Genomic DNA, 18,562 nt, shown 5'->3' with positions numbered 1-18,562 from the left:
AAAAGACACTAAAGAACTCCCTTGCTTCTGTTGCCACGGGAGAACATAGTGAGAAGGCAGCAGTCTATGAAGCAGACTACTGAACGTGCTAGTGCCTCAATCTTGGATGGCTAAGCCTCCAAAAAACTGTCAGAAGTAAGTGTTTGTTGTCTGAGCCATCTACTCTGCAGAATAAAAAACCAATAATCCAATAAGTAGTATTTGCTAATTTCCCTGGTATAAATACTCCCACCAAGTCAGGTTTCAGGCTCATAACAATAGCTTAACAACCTGCCTGCCGTTACTAAATATCTGACAACTGGCTCTTACAAACTGGTACACAAGCCAGCACCAGCAACATTATCTTTGTGATAGTGTCATTTTCATTTTAGAGAAGTAAGAAACTTCTAAGGCTACATACTGAGTAAGTGGTAGAGCAAGAATTACAATCTAACAGAATTCAGATTCTCAAATTTCCTCAAATTCTTTATAACAAGGCAGCTGGTATGATAACCCTTCATTCTGTTAGAGTACCTTGACCTAAACACCTGCTTGCCTGTGTAAGGAAGCCAGAGCATGGAATCCTTACTCCTGTCTTTCTCAGAAGAACACTGAGGCCTAGAGAGAGGTATATGCTAAAGGTCACAGTGCCAGGACCTAATCCCAAACTCTCTACTGTACCATGTAAGACATAGTTTCTTTCTTTCAAAGCTTATACACTACTTAAGTTCAAAGTGTTAGTCGCTCAGTCATGTCTGACTCTTTTGTAACCCAATGGACTGTAGCCCGCCAGGCTCCTCTGTCCATGGAATTCTCCAGGCAAGAATACTGAAATGGGTTGCCGTTCCCTTCTCCACGGGATCTTCCCAACCCAAGGACTGAATCTGGGTCTCCTGCATTGCAGGCAAATATTTTACCATCTGAGCTACCAGAGAAGCCCCAACACAGTTAACTTAAATTCTATGGAGTCATGCATGTGTGCTAAGTTGATTCAGTCCTATCGGACTCTTTGCGACCCCATGGACCGTAGCCTCCATGGCTCCTCTGTCCATGGGAGTCTCCAAGCAAGAACACTGGAGAACACTGGGTTGCCATGCCCTCCTCCAGGGGATCTTCTGACCCAGGGATCAAACCCACGTCTCTTAAGCCCCCTGCATTGGCCCGCTAGTGGTAAAGCCACTAGCACTACCTGGTAAGATGGCTTTCCTGGTGGCTCAGATGGTAAAGAATCTGCTTGCAATGCAGGAGACCTGGGTTTGATCCCTGTGTCGGGAAGATCCCCTGAAGAAGGGAATGGTTACCCACTCCAGTATTCTTGCCTGGAGAATTCCATGGATAGAGAAGCCTGGTGGGCTGTATATAGCTCATGGAATCACAAAGAGTTGGACACAGCTAAGTGACTAATGCTGCTTAAGGAGTTAATAATTACACTGAGGGAATTACCTCCTGCCCACTCTCACCCCCATGACATGCATGCCACATTCTGGTCTACAGGGAATAAGAATTGGGACATGAGAAGGTAAAGAAGATGTGTTTGACACTGACAGAGGAAAGGAAGTTAAGAAAGAATAAGAGTGTGAGCAAAGGCAGAGAAAAAGCAACCAGGGCATGTGTGGGAGAGCTGGTCAGCCAGGAATAATGAAAAAGCCAGCTGATGTTGGACAGCGGTGTGCAATAAAAGTAACTCCTTCACATAGGGGCTCTGAAAACTCATGAAACAATACAGATAATTCTTCTTTTTAAAGAAATCAGAGAGAGAACTTTAACAGGACAAAGTTAGGTTAAGTGAGACAAATTCCAGGGCGTGGAGAAATTTAAGGGAAGCTACCTAGAAATATAAGGTTGGGGAAAAGAAAGAAAGAAAAAGAAAAGCTGGAGCCCTTCATTATAGAAACAGCTGTTTTGCTGAATTGACCCCTAGCCCCATCCTCCCCATTTCCTTCCTTTTGTGCTCATCTCTAGGCTCTGACATTACTGATCCCTTCATTTTGCTTTCTTGCTGATCTTCTGCCATCAGCTGTCTCTTACCTTTGGCCTCTCTGACCTCCCTCTGCTTGCTATCTTTCAGGATCTCTGACTTCATGCTATCTGACCTGGCCACTGTCTGAGCAGTTGCTTCCAATTTGTTTTTGCCATTAGGATTCGTGGTTGTCCTTTACAGCACAGGGCATACATTATACTGTTGGCTCACATCACTTGATAATGCAAATACCCAAATGTATATATGAATTTCAGCCAAACACCTATTTGTGCAAAGTGTTTTTTGAACTCAACTGCAGGATTTTATATTAACTCCTAGTAAATTTCCATTTTGTCCAATTTTATTCTGAGTTTCTTCTCCTTGATGACATCACACTGAAATTAGCTCATATACAAAAAGTTAGAAAGACATCAGTTTGTTTTGAATTGTCACCTCTTTTCATTTCTTCTTCTTCTTTTTTTTGGCCACACCTTGCACCTTGTGGGATCTCAATTCCCCAACCAGGACTGAACCTGGGCCATTGCATTGGAAGTGCCAAATCCCATCCTCTAGACCACCAGAGAACTCCCATCTCTTTTGATTTCTAAGAGGTTAGTAGTACACATGAAGTGGACCTGCTCACATAGGCACTGGGAATGAGTCAAAAGAAGAGAACTTTAGCATGGTCATCACATTCAGTTTGATATTTAGGAGGTCAAGAATAACAGGACCTTCAAGGAATATAGTCCAACCTACCTGTCTCACATACAAAATAAGATCCCAGAGAGACTGTTGACTTGCTCAATACAACTAATTAGTGGCAGAGCTGGAATGAGTCCTCTTTCCTTATCCTATGGTTTTCCCTTAGTCTGGTTATTTATTCAGACAAATAGAAACAAATGGTCATGATAGCATGATCGCTGATGACAAAACAGATGATAATTCAATGTTATTCTAGATGCACTAAAGTTACATCTGAAAAAGCACAAACATCCATTTGGGGGGGTGACCCTGCATGTGTCAACAGAGCACTGAAGGGTACCCAGCTTTTGGTGATCCAGCTGCTCTGGGAGTGGGCAGAGGCGATGGAAACCTCAAGATGTGTATAAAGATGTGCAGTCAGAGAGGCTTTCCTCTGCTCACCAAGAATATCAAGTCCAATCGCAACCAACAAAGGCAGAGAAACGGAGGAGCACAGAACAAAAGGAAAGAACTCATCACCATGACTATATTCAAATACGATCAGAGCTGACTCTACATGTAAGAGTGTAGGAGGATAAAAACACCTAAATTTTACCTGCGTTTGTATGTACACCCACACACTGCCACTGCACAGTGAAGGAGCTGGTATGGAACCTAAGGGAGCAGAAGCAGCGCCACCATCTCTGCCTCTCTCTTCCTCCCCTCAGTTCCTCTCTCTCTCTGTCCAGACTGGGCTCGTGTACTCTTTTGGGAACTGACTGGATCTTTTAGTTCATGAGAAGTCGAAGCTAGAATTTATTAGAAGGGGACAGACATGAGACGAGGCAAGAATTTTAAACACTGAGAGTCAAATGGAAAAAGATACGGAAGAGCAGAGGTGCAAGAGGGCAGGTCAGCCTGTGCCCTTATCAGTACAAGGATCTAAGGGCAAGGCTGCAGGGGGAGGCAGTGCTGTCTCTGCCCTTATACAGTGCTCCTGAATTTGCAGGAGTACAAGGGAGCGCCTCCGTCTCTGCCCTTCAGGCACACTTCCTTGCCCTGTGAGCTTCTCAGCCTCAAAAGGAGGAAGTGGTTTGTGTGAAAATTAGTAGGCAAGGGTTGGCGACAGGGGCAGCTGTGCATTTGCCAGGGCACTGCCAGTTTCTGGAAATTACCTTGACTTCATGCCAAGATGAATTAGGCACAGAGAAAAAGAGGAAAGGAAGAGGACAGGTGGCCAAATGGTTCTTGAATTCTTGTGTTTTTATTATATGATACAATTTTCTCCATGTTGCTAAAGAGGATAATTTTATAATAGATCAGATTTTGAGCTTTATAGCACAAATATGAGCAAATCAAAGATTTTGGAAAATTTTACCCCACAAATGAATAAAATTCAACAATGAATTGACTAAAATCGAATAAAATTTCAAAGTAGACATGATTGCTAAAATTTTTTGATTGAGCTCTTCCCAAGCTGTCTTCTCTTCAGTTGGCATTGTTTTGCCTTAAAATGAACACAATACTGCTATCCCAACTTTCTGGTTACTTTTCAAAAATTCACATAGCAGTATTTAGAGCATAAGTGAAGTTTATGTTATTAAGGCAATCATTCCCATTTAAAAGCTGGGATTAAGTTACTTGCTCATAGTAATAACTAAAAATAATCTTTCTGGGACAGATGTTTATCATGGAGATCTTGATTTGAACTTAAAAAAAATTAGATTGCTTTTTCTAATGGAACTGCAAAATTTTAAGTATATGATTATCTAAAAATCAGATCAGAAGAGTGACCTACAATTGTGTCTTCACCCCTAACTTGCTCTCTTAACTCTGAGCTGTCTACTGAAATCCCTATTTGAAAGGACAATAATAACTTCACACTGACCAAATCCACTGACCTACCTTGTCCCATCTTCTTTATTTCATCCAATAATCATGCATTCAAAAATATTGATTCAGTGTGTACCATACACCTATATTTTTGGTTAAGATTATGAATGTTTAATAATATTAAACAATGCTGAAGCCAGCAAAAAATAAAAATTACAAAAAGGCAACCTCCATGTTGACAGATTACTTAATGAATATGGCCTTCCCTGAGAGCTCAGCTGGTAAAGAATCTGCCTGCAATGCAGGAGACCCTGGTTCGATTTCTGGGTTGAAAGATCTGCTGGAGAAGGGATAGGCTACCCACTCCAGTATTCTTGGGCTTCCCTTGTGGCTCAGCTGGTAAAGAATCCACCTGAAATGCAGGAGGATCTGGGTTCGATTCCCTGGATTAGAAAGAGCCCCTGGAGAAGGGAAAGGCTACCCACTCCAGTACTCTGGCCTGGAGAATTCCATGGACTGCATAGTCCATGGGGTCGCAAATAGTCAGACACAACTGAGAGACTTTCACTTTCACCTTCACCTATAAACACAACCATTATTAAAGTTAAAATAAGCTTATAATATAAGTTTTAAAATGAATAAACATGCTTCATTATAGGGCTTCCCTGGTGGTTCAGTGATAAAGAATCCACCTGCCAATGCAGGTGACAGAGGTTCAATCCCTGGTCCAGGAAGACCCCACATGCCACAGAGCAACTCAGCCCATGTGCCACAACTCTGGAGCCTCTCTCTAGAGCCTGAGAGCTGCAATTGCTGAAGCCCTCCAACTCGCGCTCTGCAACAAGAGAAGTTACCACAGCGAAAAGTCTGCGCACCACAGCTAGAGAGTAGCCCTGGCTCGTCACAACTAGAGAAAAGCCCAAGCAGCAACGAAGACTCAGTATAGGCAAAAATGAATAAATAAATAAATTATAAATTTTTTTTAAAAAGATGCTTTATTACATAGTTGCAAACTATAGTCTTAATTAAAAAACCAGCAACTTGTGAGGTTTCAAATACACCTAAAATCAAAGGCTAAACACAGTTCTTGACCAAAGGAAAGATTTCTCTACAACTTCCATAAATCTATGATAAATAATATATACTAAGTGTTACTATTCCAGAATAGAATCAACATTTTCTGACTTAAATCTGATTTGCCATATGAAGAAGAAAATAACAAAATAAATCCACTTAAAATATCTTAAAAATAAGATACAGACACATATGCCCTTAAATATTTAATACTAATGAATATTAAAATAACTATATAAGCATTTCAAGAAAGTAGGAAAACAGGTTTAAAAGATTAACAGTGGTTTTCACTGCTGTTTTAAAATTTTTTCTATGTTTTCCTAAATATCTAGTCTTAGCAAGAATTTTGTTTACTCAGAAGTTTTCAATCCAAATCTTTGCTTTTTTTTAATGCTTACTGTTTACTTATTTATTTATTGCCCAAGCCACACACACGACTTCTGGGTTCCTAGTTCCCTGACGAGGGATCGAACCCATGCCCTCTGCAGAGGAAGGGTGGAGTTTTAATCACTGGACCGCCAGAGAAGTCCCTCTATATTCTACTTGTCCTTGAATATCTCGCTCACAATTTCTAATGATAACTCCTTATGGAAGGTTGTCTTTGTGATCCTAAATGCAAGAGCTTTAGTGCATTAGGGTGTAAGCCATCTGACCTTAGAATTTGGAAATCATCAAGATTTAATTAGATATGCCTTTGTCTCTTTATCTGTCTTAAGTTTCAGTTCTCTTATCTAGATTATTCTGCTTTTTCCAGCTTGATATGATTCTCACTAGTAGAAAAGGTAAAAACAAAATGGGGTCATCAACTTTTGTTTCCTCATGGCTTTAATATTCTCATAGTATTAATATTTTCCCAATCAGCCAATTCAGAACTTTTAATGTACTTTATCATATACAGTATCATTTCATGCAAAGATGGGCTCGATAAAGGACAGAAATGGGAGGGACCTAACAGAAGTAGAAGATATTAAGAAGAGGTGGCAAGAATACACAGAAGAACTGTACAAAAAAGATCTTCATGACCCAGATAATCATGATGGTGTGATCACTCACCTAGAGCCAGACATCCTGGAATGTGAAGTCAAGTGGGCCTTAGAAAGCATCACTACGAACAAAGCTAGTGGAGGTGATGGAATTCCAGTTGAGCTATTTCAAATCCTGAAAGATGATGCTGTGAAAGTGCTGCACTCAATATGTCAGCAAATTTGGAAAACTCAGCAGTGGCCACAGGACTGGAAAAGGTCAGTTTTCATTCCAACCCCAAAGAAAGGCAATGCCAAAGAATGCTCAAACTACCACACAATTACACTCATCTCATATGCTAGCAAAGTAATGCTCAAAATTCTCCAAGCCAGGCTTCAGCAATAATGTGAACCGAGAACTTCCAGATGTTCAAGCTGGTTTTAGAAAAGGCAGAGGAGCCAGAGATCAAATTGCCAACATCCGCTGGATCATTGAAAAAGCAAGAGAGTTCCAGAAAACCTCTACTTCTGACTTTATTGACTTTTATGCCAAAGCCTTTGACTGTGTGGATCACAATAAACTGTGGAAAATTCTGAAAGACATGGGAATACCAGACCACCGAACCTGCCTCTTGAGAAACCTATGCAGGTCAGGAAGCAAGAGTTAGAACTGGACATGGAACAACAGAGTGGTTCCAAGTAGGAAAAGGAGTATGTCAAGGCTGTATATTGTCACCCTGCTTATTTAACTTATATGCAGAGTACATCATGAGAAACGCTGGGCTGGAAAAAGCACAAGCTGGAATCAAGATTGCTGGGAGAAATCCAGCAATGGATTTCTCCAGATATGCAGATGACACCACCCTTATCGCAGAAAGTGAAGAGGAACTAAAAAGCCTCTTGATGAAAGTGAAAGAGGAGAGCGAAAAAGTTGGCTTAAAGCTCAACATTCAGAAAACTAAGATCATGGCATCTGGTCCCATCACTTCATGGGAAACAGATGGGGAAACAGTGGAAACAGTGTCAGACTTAATTTTTTTGGGCTCCAAAATCACTGTAGATGGTGATTGCAGCCATGAAATTAAAAGACGCTTACTCCTTGAAAGGAAAGTTATGACCAACCTAGATAGCATATTAAAAAGCAGAGACATTACTTTGTCAACAAAGGTTGACATAATATTTGGGGGAAAAAGTACATAACTCCCATTATTTTAACATTGCTATATTAAATTTGGAGATAATTTTATTGATTCAAGAAAATATCTCTAGGGAAAGACTGCTTATGTTTTAAAAGAACAACAATTACAACAGAGGAGAATCATGACAGAACTGTGTTCACAAGGGAGATTATAGAATTTTCTTCTCTAGCGATCTACACGCTTCTATGTCATATTGTGTACATATGAAGACATTCTCTCTTTTAGGGAATGCCTAATTCTACTCTTGTTTCACCCATCTTCCTGGAAATGTTACTGTCTTCAGGCAGCTTGCCTTTACTTTCTTCATGAAGGCCCCATCCCTAGGGCAAAATCTAAAAAAGTTTTTTATGGCTCCAGGCCTAGAGAACTTTGTACAATAGCAGCTTCCCTCAAATGTAGAAAAATCATAAAAAATAATCCTTAAGTGATAAACAATATTGTAGTAAAATAGGCAGTGGCACCCCACTCCAGTACTCTTGCCTGGAAAATCCCATGGATGGAGGAGCCTGCTGGGTTCCAGTCCATGGGGTCGCTAAGAGTCAGACACGACTAAGCGACTTCACTTTCACTTTTCACTTTCATGCATTGGAGAAGGAAATGGCAACCCACTCCAGTGTTCTTGCCTGGAGAATCCCAGGGACGGAGGAGCCTGGTGGGCTGCTGTCTCTGGGGTCGCACAGAGTCGGACACGACTGAAGCGACTTAGCAGCAGCAGCAGCAGTAAAATGTATGCTCTAGATTCAATCTGCCTGGTTTGAATCCTGACTCTGTCCATGAGGAGGTTCCTTACCTTTGTGTGTCTCAGTTTCTGCAGTCAAAAACTTGGATAATAAAGAGTACCAACCTCACAGGGTGGTAATGAGGGCTAAATGAAATAATACTTGCTTTATGTTAAATTAATAAACATTATTCTAAAATAAGAGAATATATTCATTATTAATAATAATATTGTTGTTTTCAGTCACTAAGCTGTGTCTGACTCTTTGCAACCCCAAAAACTGCAGCACACTAGGCTTCCCCATCCTTCACTATCTCCAGGAGTTTGCTCAAACTCATATCCATTGAATCAGTGATGCCATCCAACCATCTCATCCTCTGTTGTCCTCTTCTCCTTTTGCTTTCAATCTTTCCCAGCATCAGGGTCTTTTCAGATGAGTCTTTGCATCAGGTGGCCAAAGTATTGGAGCTTCATCTTTAGCATCAGTCCTTCCAACAAATATTCAGGGTTGAGTTCCTTTAGGATTTACTGGTTTGATCTCCTTGCTGTCCAAGTGACTCTCAAGAGTCTTCTCTAGCATCACAGCTTGAAAGCATCAATTCTCTGGCATTCAGCCTTCTTTATGGTCCAACTCTCACATCAGTACATTACTACTAGAAAAACCATAGCTTTGACTATATGGACCACACGGTTAAAGATCAAATGAGCACATATCTTTTACAACAATTTTGTCCTTGGTCATTCCAGGGATAATCATAGAAAATGAGAAACTTAAAGTTATCCCAAAGGATGGCTATTTTTTAATGAAATGAATCATTCATTTCCAAGAATATAAATAGAGCAGCTTAGCCCAGAAATAAGCAATGGCCCAGCCTGTATGATTTGACGTCACTATTTATAGACTCTGGGTCCGAAGACCACTTTGACCCACTCTCAAAATTCTCCATGCTTTGTCTAGTTTGCAAAAAGAAAATCTTTTGGATGTAATTTTAACAATTACAAGTACTGAAAGATGAATAATCACCTAACTAGGAGAAAGTACAAGTAGCACAAGTTATTAATTTAATGCTGAGAATTGAAACATATTTAATAGGGATTTCTCTGGTGGTCCCTATGCTTACACTACATAACATGAAAATGAAATCATTCATTGCCAGCTTAGTATAATAGAGTTATTGAAGAGCTTCAGTAAGACTTCCAATGATGTATATGAAATTTCCAGTAAGGTTGTAGATCCTACAAATGGTTTCGGGGCAAGTCCTGCTTGTAACTGGCAGGCAAGAAGTTGTCAAAGGTCCTTTTGCCATTTTTGCATTGCTTTTTTAGGTCTTGCTTAGAGATGGTAGAATTATAGATGTTAGAATTGGAGGGAGCAGTCAGTGGGTGATGACTTCTATTTTTAAAGAGAAATAATTCATCCTAATTAGTTTGTAAACTTGGTGGGGGTAGAATCCAAGTATTATTTATCTCTGTACCTTTTCCCTCTTCATTTGCTCCCCATCTATTCTTACACCTAGTATAGGACCTGATATAAGATGATACAGTTTACTTTTTGGAGGAGAGAACTTCACATGCACACACACACACACATGAACACACACACTGAATAACTTGATAAACAATGCATTAATAACAGCAGCTAATATTTACTGACTGTGGTGACCCAAGGACAAAAGAGCAGATAAAACCATGGACGGTCTTGGAATGCAGGAACAGAAAACCCAGACCCTTATCGTCCTTCCCTCTCCCATGTTGTAACTATTAACGGATTTCAGGTCCTCCTGAGCAGTATAACCTGTCTCTCCTCCTATCCCACATAGGGAGAAGGTATTTGCCTTACTCTTCCCCCACGCAGCATACATGCCTCATCCAATCAGCAAATGACCTGCAAGACCCATATCCCACTCCTTGTACCCTGGGTATAAAAGTGGACTAAGGACCCCTGTTGAGGGATTGGGGGCAGGAGGAAAAGGGGACGACAGAGGATGAGATGGCTGGATGGCATCACCGACTCGATGGACATGAGTTTGAGTAGACTCCGGGAGTTTGTGATGGACAGGGAGGCCTGGCATGCTGCGATTCACGGGGTCGCAAAGAGTCGGACCCGACTGAGCGACTGAACTGAACTGAAGGACCCCTGTTCAACATCGGTTCTCCCTTGAGCTGGCCCACTGTTCTAACAGCATCTTCCACTCTAATAAACTTAATTTCCCTCTCATTCTGTCTCATGTCTGGAAATTCTTTTCCAACTCACGCCCAGACCACAACACTGAGATTACTGTCAAACACTGCTCAAAACACTTTTCCTATATTAACTTCTCTAATCCTCGCATCAACCCTTGTGAAAGGTATTATTATCACTCCTATAGCTGACAAAGCAATTGGGACACAGAGGGCTTAAAGAACTCACCAACAGCTACTAAGTGGTAAAGACAGTAGTTGAACCCAGTTCTATTCCAATTCCAGAGCCTGAGCCTAAGTCTGAGCTGAGTCCAAACCCATGCTTGTTTAGTCACGACACTCTACTGTCAGTATTATAATGGGCTTCTATTTAATTAAGAAAGGCCTAAAAAAATATGGATTACACTCACATCTTACCTCGAGGTTAAGTTCTACATTTATCATAAAAGCTAAAAATTTCTAGCAACAAGTAAAGACAAGGGGAATATTCTAAAATATGTCCACTCTCTATAGAATTTCCTCCATTCTGTTTTAATATTAAACTTCTATACTTGCACCATCCAAACAGTAGCTTCTAGGCATATGAGGCTATTTAATGTACAATTAATTAAAATTAAATGAAATAAAAAAGTCCGCTCCTCAGGTACATTAATCCATTTCAAGTGATTGGTAGCCACATGTGACTAATTACACAACCATATTGGATAATACAAAATAGAACATTTCCATCACCACAGAATGTTCAGTTGGACAGCAGTTCTCCATATGATTCATTCATATTAACAGATTTGTTTGTTGTGAGAATTAATAAGGATTACAGTTTCCTTTTGTACATGGGAATTTGCTAAATGCAGAGAATTCCATTATCTCCTTTAAAATAACATGTGTGCTACCAAATTTTAGTAATGCCTGTGAATGAAATGATTTAAGTACAGCTCATTCTAATCATGGTTCATCAGGATCAAATTAAAGAGATTATTTAAAAACAATTTTTCAAAGGACCATAGTTATTTGTCTAAAATCTTCAGAAGAGCCAAACGATTCATTTTCAAATACTTAAATAGTTTCAACAGTCATTTGTGAAGAATTTTAAAATTGAAATTGCTATTATTGCTATTATTCTCATAATTACCATTCCTTAAAGTTCCTAATCATAGGACTACTGTAGGTGAAGGCAGAAAACTAGGGGAGGGCGAATGGAGGGAAGGCTGAACAGGATCAGAAGTTTCTACTGAATCAACAACAACACTCATCACTTCTCAGAGAAGATTGTACAGATAGTCAGGATAAAGATTCCAGAGGGAGCAAGGAACTCCAGACTCTGGATCCAATGTCCAATTTTAATAGTGAAGTAATTAAAACTGTACTAGTGAAAGATCCTATTCCTTTAGACATTTGAAAGTGAAAGTCACTCAGTTGTGTCCGACTCTTTGTGACCCCATGGACTACCCAGTCCATGAAATTCTCAGGTCAGAATATTGGAGTAGGTAGCCTTTCCCTTCTCTAGGGGATCTTCCCAACCCAGGGATCGAACCCAGGTCTCCTGCATTGCAGGTGGATTCTTTACCAGCTGAGCCACAAGGGAACCCCAAGAATACTGGAGTGGGTAGCCTGTCCCTTCTCCAGGGGATCTTCCTGACCGAGGAATTGAACCAGGGTCTGCTGCATTACAGGCGGATTATTTACCAACTGAGCTATGAAACTGAATTTCTCCTTATTGTTGTTTTTGCTCACAGAAACAGTCCTGAGCTTTATTTTATTTTATTTTATTAAGCCTAACAGGGATTTATTAGAATTCTTTGAAGAATTTTAGGTGAAATTTTAAAGTACTGAAATTTTGAGAGCTCTTACAACATTGCAAAGAAGATAACCACTAAATTAGAAATGGAATTAAATTCAGATTTCACATTGACAAAGAAGAACATTATTTTCACAGGAAGTTTTATATAAAATACCTAATAAGAGAGAGAATTTTAAGGTTTTTTGGTAGTTGGAGATAGTGATAAAATATATAGATAGACATATTGAATTATATACAAATCATGAAGCCACTTAAAGTTTCCTGTGTGATCGATATGTTACAGAGATGTCAGAGGAAACATGAAAACGACATTGCATCAATTTACATTTTAATTAAACTCAGAGTGATAAGAAAGCAATTTGTATGAAAAGCTAAATCTTCTTAGAAAAAGTTGTACCACAGAATCATCAGCTTTTAGATATACTAAATAATTTTTCGGAAGTATATCTCAGTGTTGTTGCAGCCCACCATATTCTTAATAGTCCTATCAAGAATTGAATTTTTCTAATGATTTTCAAAATTAAAATTATTTGTGCTATTGCATTTACCAAGAGTGACTGACATTGATTTCAGTTATATCAATTGAAAATAAAATTTCTAAAAGCAAATTTCTGATGACCTAGTAAATGAACTGGTAAAAAAGTGTCGAGTTTTAATTCTTTAAAGTAATGATTCAATCAAGATAATGCTGTAGAAAATATGTAATAGGACATTTTGAGCTTTACCAGGAATATAAATTTGAAATTGGCAAAGATCAATCATTTTTCAACTGTCTCATGTCACTGTTTTGGGATGTGAATTTAATGTCGTGCTAGAGAGTAATCCAAATCCATCATTTAATTATTCATTGTGTAGTTTCCATTTCTACCCCCAATATATAGCTAAAATTTGCAAACTACTAAAGGATCCTTGGTAAGTCCCATCTGTCAAAGATGGGGATGACAAGAAAGGATATCAATAAATATTAAATATTTATTCTAAGTGTTAAAATAATAAATGTACAAGACAGTTCTAATGGAAAGAAAAATAAATGCAGAATGATAAACTACCTGTGGTAGTAAACAGTCAGTATGTAGTATCTCAATACAAATATTAATATTACAGGATGGAATTTAAAGACATATTTAGTTGCTTCCCTTCAAAAATGATAATTTAATAACTCATTACAAGTGTGCATTTTCAATCATGTGTTCCTAAAAGTTGTATATGAGTCCATTTATATGAAATCCATTTATAGAAAAGACATAACCATAAAGAAAACAGAAAAATGGTTAACAGGGAAGGGATGGGGGAGAGGGGACATAGTTGAGCTTTTCTTCCCCTTAATTCCAATACTGAGATCTGCAAAAAGCATTCCTAAAGGCAAAGCTCCAAGCTGTCCTGAATAATGGCAGAATCACCAGAACACATCAATAAGCTTCCAACAGGTTCCTTGGCAACTATCAGTATTCTAAGGACACTGACACTTTTCCTGACACTTTTGCTAGAAGGCCTCGGACAAAGACAAAGTCCAGCTAGTTGTGTAAGATGTGGCAAGCTTTGTTAAAATGCAATCACACGGCTTTAGAGTTACAACTTTCCATGTATGCATATATTAGGATTAATTTTATATTCAGAATCCTTTAACAACCATTAAGACAGAGGTACCTCTGGGTGTTCCCAAATGAAAGTTAATAAGCATCAGTCCATAGAATTAAATAAGTCAAAGAGTTTAACACAGTCGAAGTAACATGTCTTTAGAATCTGAAAGCCATTCCTAGAGTTTTCCAAAGCCCCAGAATCAGTGCTGATTGAAGGCAGAGATAAAGATCTAGGGTCAGGTGGCAGAAAATGGTTGAGGAAGGAGACGTTAGTTATATCCTAAGGGTTCACAAACACATAATCAACTCATGTATCCTTTCCTTGCCTTACTTACTGAGGCAAATCAAAGTGCCCTTCCCATTAAATCTTTAGGGTTTCTATAGTCCTTTTTTGATTTTCTTTCCTTTCTAGGCATATGATCAATATTAATTTTTAAACATTATTTTATTGGATAAAAATTTTGTGGGAATACACCCCACATCTCCTCAGGGAAGATCCCATCGCACTCTATAGTTTGACTTTCATTTGAAGAATTTTTCCATAGAGTCCAAAAAAAACAAGCAGTTTCTTTAGCAAGAATGAATTTTGCAATGGGGTATCAATTCAGCCTCACTAGACTGAAATAAATTGAGCACCAAAATTTAAAATATGAAAATAAATACCTATGAGGAATCAGTTCTTTGGCCTAGTGAACAAAGCAGCCTTCTTCTCATAATCACTGAAATGACAGGAGGGTGAAGATGGTCCACCAATTATATCAGTACCTTGGAAATTAACCCATTTACAATGCCTTGGACAATCCAGGTTTTCAGATAAATGATGCATTCTGTTAGCCTACACGTTTCATCCCATGGTACAAAACTAAAGGCAGGATTGGCTGTGGTCACAGGGGAACTCAAAGTAGACTCTGATTATTTTTTAACCCCAGTAGATTCAGATTCTGATTCTGATTTTTTCTCTTTTTCTGTCTCTCCTTACTTAGAACCTAGGCAGAATCAAGAGAAAAGACTCAAATTTCACTTGCTAGGATTTGGTCTGAGAGTCAAAGGGTAGAATAAAAATGTATTTGGGGAGAGGGAGGATAAATTAGGAGTACAGGATTAACAGATACATACCAATATATATAAAATAGATAAATAATAAGGATTTACTATATAGCACAGGGAACTATACTCAATACCTTATAATAATCTATAATGGAAAAGTTTCTGGAAAAAAAATATAAAACTGAATCACTTTGATGTACACCTGAAACTAACACAATGTTGTAAACCAACTGCAATACAAAACAATACAAAATAAATTACAAAAGAATATATCCTGGAAAATCACCCCACATCAGCTCAAACAAATTGTCTTTATTCTTTTGTACAGGTTTCAATTAAAATAAATATGATCACTGCTTTATTTGGGCTTTAAAAAATGTATTTAGCATACTCCTAAATAGGCCTGCCATTTTACTGGTTTTATTTAAAGTCTTCTGTCGGCATGGCAGTATAATTTAATTAAGGGAAGGTGCTACAAAAAGAAAAGTTGAAAACTAAATTGCAGGCTAGGGATGGCTAAATTGAGAGTCAAGTGATACGCCAGGCTTCCTGTTTTTCTGACTTCAAAAATGTTTTAGGTAATTTTTCCTGACTACTGTGGGGCCCTCTAGTCTCTCTTAACTTTTCCACTATTGGACTCTGACTACTTTTCCACCTAGGGTAGCTACATCATACAGTTGTAAGGGGCTAAATTCCCAATGACAGCCCTGTTTTTATTATTTCTTTCTTCTCACAAATGATTCTTAAAGTATAAAATATTTCTAACAAGATCAATGGATTATTTCACTTTAGGGAATTACAACCAAGTGCTTTAAACATATGAGATAATATTGTAAAGGAACTAGAGTTATCCTTCCAATTAACTCACTGCTATGGTCTAAATATGTCCCCCCTAAAATTCATATGCTGAAATCCTAACCCCCAAATGTGACGCTATTAGTAAGTGGAGCCTCTGGGAGGGGCTCAGGTCATGAAGCTGGAGTCCTCATGAATGAGATCAGTGCCCTTAAAACAGAGGCTCCAGAGAGCTCCCTAGCCCCTCCCCCACGTGAGAGTGAAATGCGAAGTCCGCCACCCGGAAGAGGCCCTCACCCAACCACGCTGGCACCTGATCTCAGACTCCCAGACTAGTTGTGAGAAATAAATTTCTGTTGTTAAGAGGCACCCAGTCTGTAGTATTTTGTTACAGCAGCTGGTAAAGATTAAGACACTCAACTCAGGAAACATACACTGAGCATGTGCCAGACACTGGGTTACCATGCCATGGATGATGGAATAGAGACAATTTAGAAAGTCCTGCCTTCAAGGAATATACAACCTAGTGTGTCAGATAGGCAAGTAAACAAGTAACTAGAGAGCGAGGGAGAATTCAGAAAGGGTTTAAGAGCAGTATGAGCCATGACACAACAGCGGGTGCAATACCTGACTCTGAGAATATCAGAGGAAAGCGTCACAGAGGAAGAGACACTCGTCCAGCAAAGTGCAATCCTCAAAGAAGAGCAAGTCATACCAGTGGGAAAAGGGAGGGGGGTGGGGGCGGTAGAAGTGCTACTTGGAAGAGGGCATACAGTCTTATCAAAGAGAATTTCATAAAGAAAATAAGGGAAGGTAAGAATATAAATGACATTTCCCAGGAATAGTAAGCAGTTTGGAGTCATTGGAGCAAAAGGTACACGGAGGGCAGTAATCAGCACAGCTATAACAATGCTGTTCAGTCGCTAAGTTGTGTCTGATCCTTCACGACCCCATGGACTATAACATGCCAGGCTCCTCTGTCCTCCACTGTCTCCTGGAGTTGGCTCAAATTCATGTCCACTGAGTTGGGGACGCTATCTAATCATCTCATCCTCTGCCATCTCCTTCTCCTTTGCCTTTAATCTTTCCCAGCATCAGGGTCTTTTCCAATGAGTCAGCTCTTCACATCAGGTGGACAAAGTACTGGAGCTTTAGCAACAGTCCTTCCAATGAAAACTCAGGGCTGATTTCCTTTAGGATTGACAGGTTTGATCTGTCCAAGGGACTCTCAAGAGTCTTCTCCAGCAACACAGTTTGAAAGCATCAATTCTTTGGCACTCAGCCTTCTTTATGGTCCAACTCTCACATGGGTACACGACTACTGGAAAAACCATAGCTTTGATTATAAGGAACTTTGTCAGCAAAGTCATGTCTTTGCTTTTATTTTAATATAGCTGTAACTATAGGGTGGTGTCAAACCACGAAAGGTTTTGAATGCTGGACTAACAAGTCTCTTTTCTCTCATCAGAATAATTTGGCTTCTTAAAAAATTACTCATTGCCAATGATAAGAAAACTTCCTATGCAAAAACCATGAGAATTAAAATGAGAAAAATATATAGCTTTTGAAATAATGCTATTACATTAAATAATGTGTATGTATCTTATTAGCAAAAGAACATTCTTTGGGGGCATAAAATTGAGGCAGAGTTTTCCTTAATTCATTCACTGGCACAAACACATTTTTCAGAGCCATTTCTAGAAATCTGACAGTAGATAGGAAGAAATAAACATGCTGGCCTTTTAGCAAAAAGGAGCATACCACAGGAAACCTACGTACTGAAATGTACTGAGAACATCATCTAAGGGCTTATGATAATTTCATACATTGCTACTTATAATAAAACCAGCTACAAAATTTTCAGAGCTAGTGCAGAATGAAAATGTAAGACCTTCTGTTCAAGAACTAGTAAGAATTTACTAGTTTCAAGATAGAGACAGTAGAGCATAAAACCAAAAGCAGGGACCCAGGCAAGTGCCCCATGAAGCTGGCCTGACTGCCAATTCTAATGTTTAATGATAATCCAATATGATAATCCAATTAGTTTCCACAGCCTGATATGTGTATAACAGCTCATATTCAAGTGTGAATTTTCAGCACCAATTTACCCCCCCAGAATTTATCCCATCCCCACCAATCTGCTTTCCTCTCCGCCTTCCTCTCTGCCTTCCCCTCTGCCTTCCGTAGCAATGGTGACTACAAGAGAGCTCCTCTCATAGATGTGCTAACTTCTTCACCTGTTTGGTTTTTTTTTTCCATTTATTTTTATTAGTTGGAGGCTAATTACTTTACAATATTGTAGTGGTTTTTGCCATACATTGACATGAATCAGCCATGGATTTACATGTATTCCCCCTTCCCCCCTCCCTCTCCACCCGATCCCTCTGGGTCTTCCCAGTGCACCAGCCCTGAGCACTCGTCTCATGCATCCAACCTGGGCTGGTGATCTGTTTCACCCTTGATAATATACATGTTTTGATGCTGTTCTCTCGAAACATCCCACCCTCGCCTTCTCCCACAGAGTCCAAAAGTCTGTTCTGTACATCTGTGTTTCTTTTTCTGTTTTGCATATAGGGTTATCATTACCATCTTTCTAAATTCTTCACCTGGTTTTATAATGCTGTTCTGCTCACTGAAAACTCAGGCTTTCTCTTCATAATCTTTTATGCTGAAAATTTACCTTCTTCATAAAGTCTTCTACCATAAAGGAGGTGAGGTGGTAACTTCTCAAGCACATCTACATCTAGCACTG

The 18,562-nt window shown here is 39.2% G+C and overlaps 1 protein-coding gene across 6 annotated transcripts in view; it reads right to left on the bottom strand.

The window, feature by feature from the left end:
- MAP3K13 (mitogen-activated protein kinase kinase kinase 13) overlaps positions 1–18,562 on the bottom strand; it is a 160,451-nt gene that overhangs the window by 50,755 nt on the left and 91,134 nt on the right. The window contains exon 2 of one of the 6 annotated variants that reach the window (XM_061166750.1): positions 14,632–14,687. The exons of the other annotated variants lie outside the window; for them this stretch is intronic. The gene's annotated coding sequence lies outside the window, so the exon portion shown is untranslated. The remainder of the gene's footprint in view (positions 1–14,631; positions 14,688–18,562) is intronic. 6 annotated transcript variants of the gene reach the window in all.

This window comes from Dama dama, chromosome 19, assembly GCF_033118175.1.
Source record: "Dama dama isolate Ldn47 chromosome 19, ASM3311817v1, whole genome shotgun sequence".
Taxonomy (NCBI): domain Eukaryota; kingdom Metazoa; phylum Chordata; class Mammalia; order Artiodactyla; family Cervidae; genus Dama; species Dama dama.
Note: the sequence above shows the minus strand (reverse complement) of the source record. Positions and strands in the feature narration are given on the sequence as shown.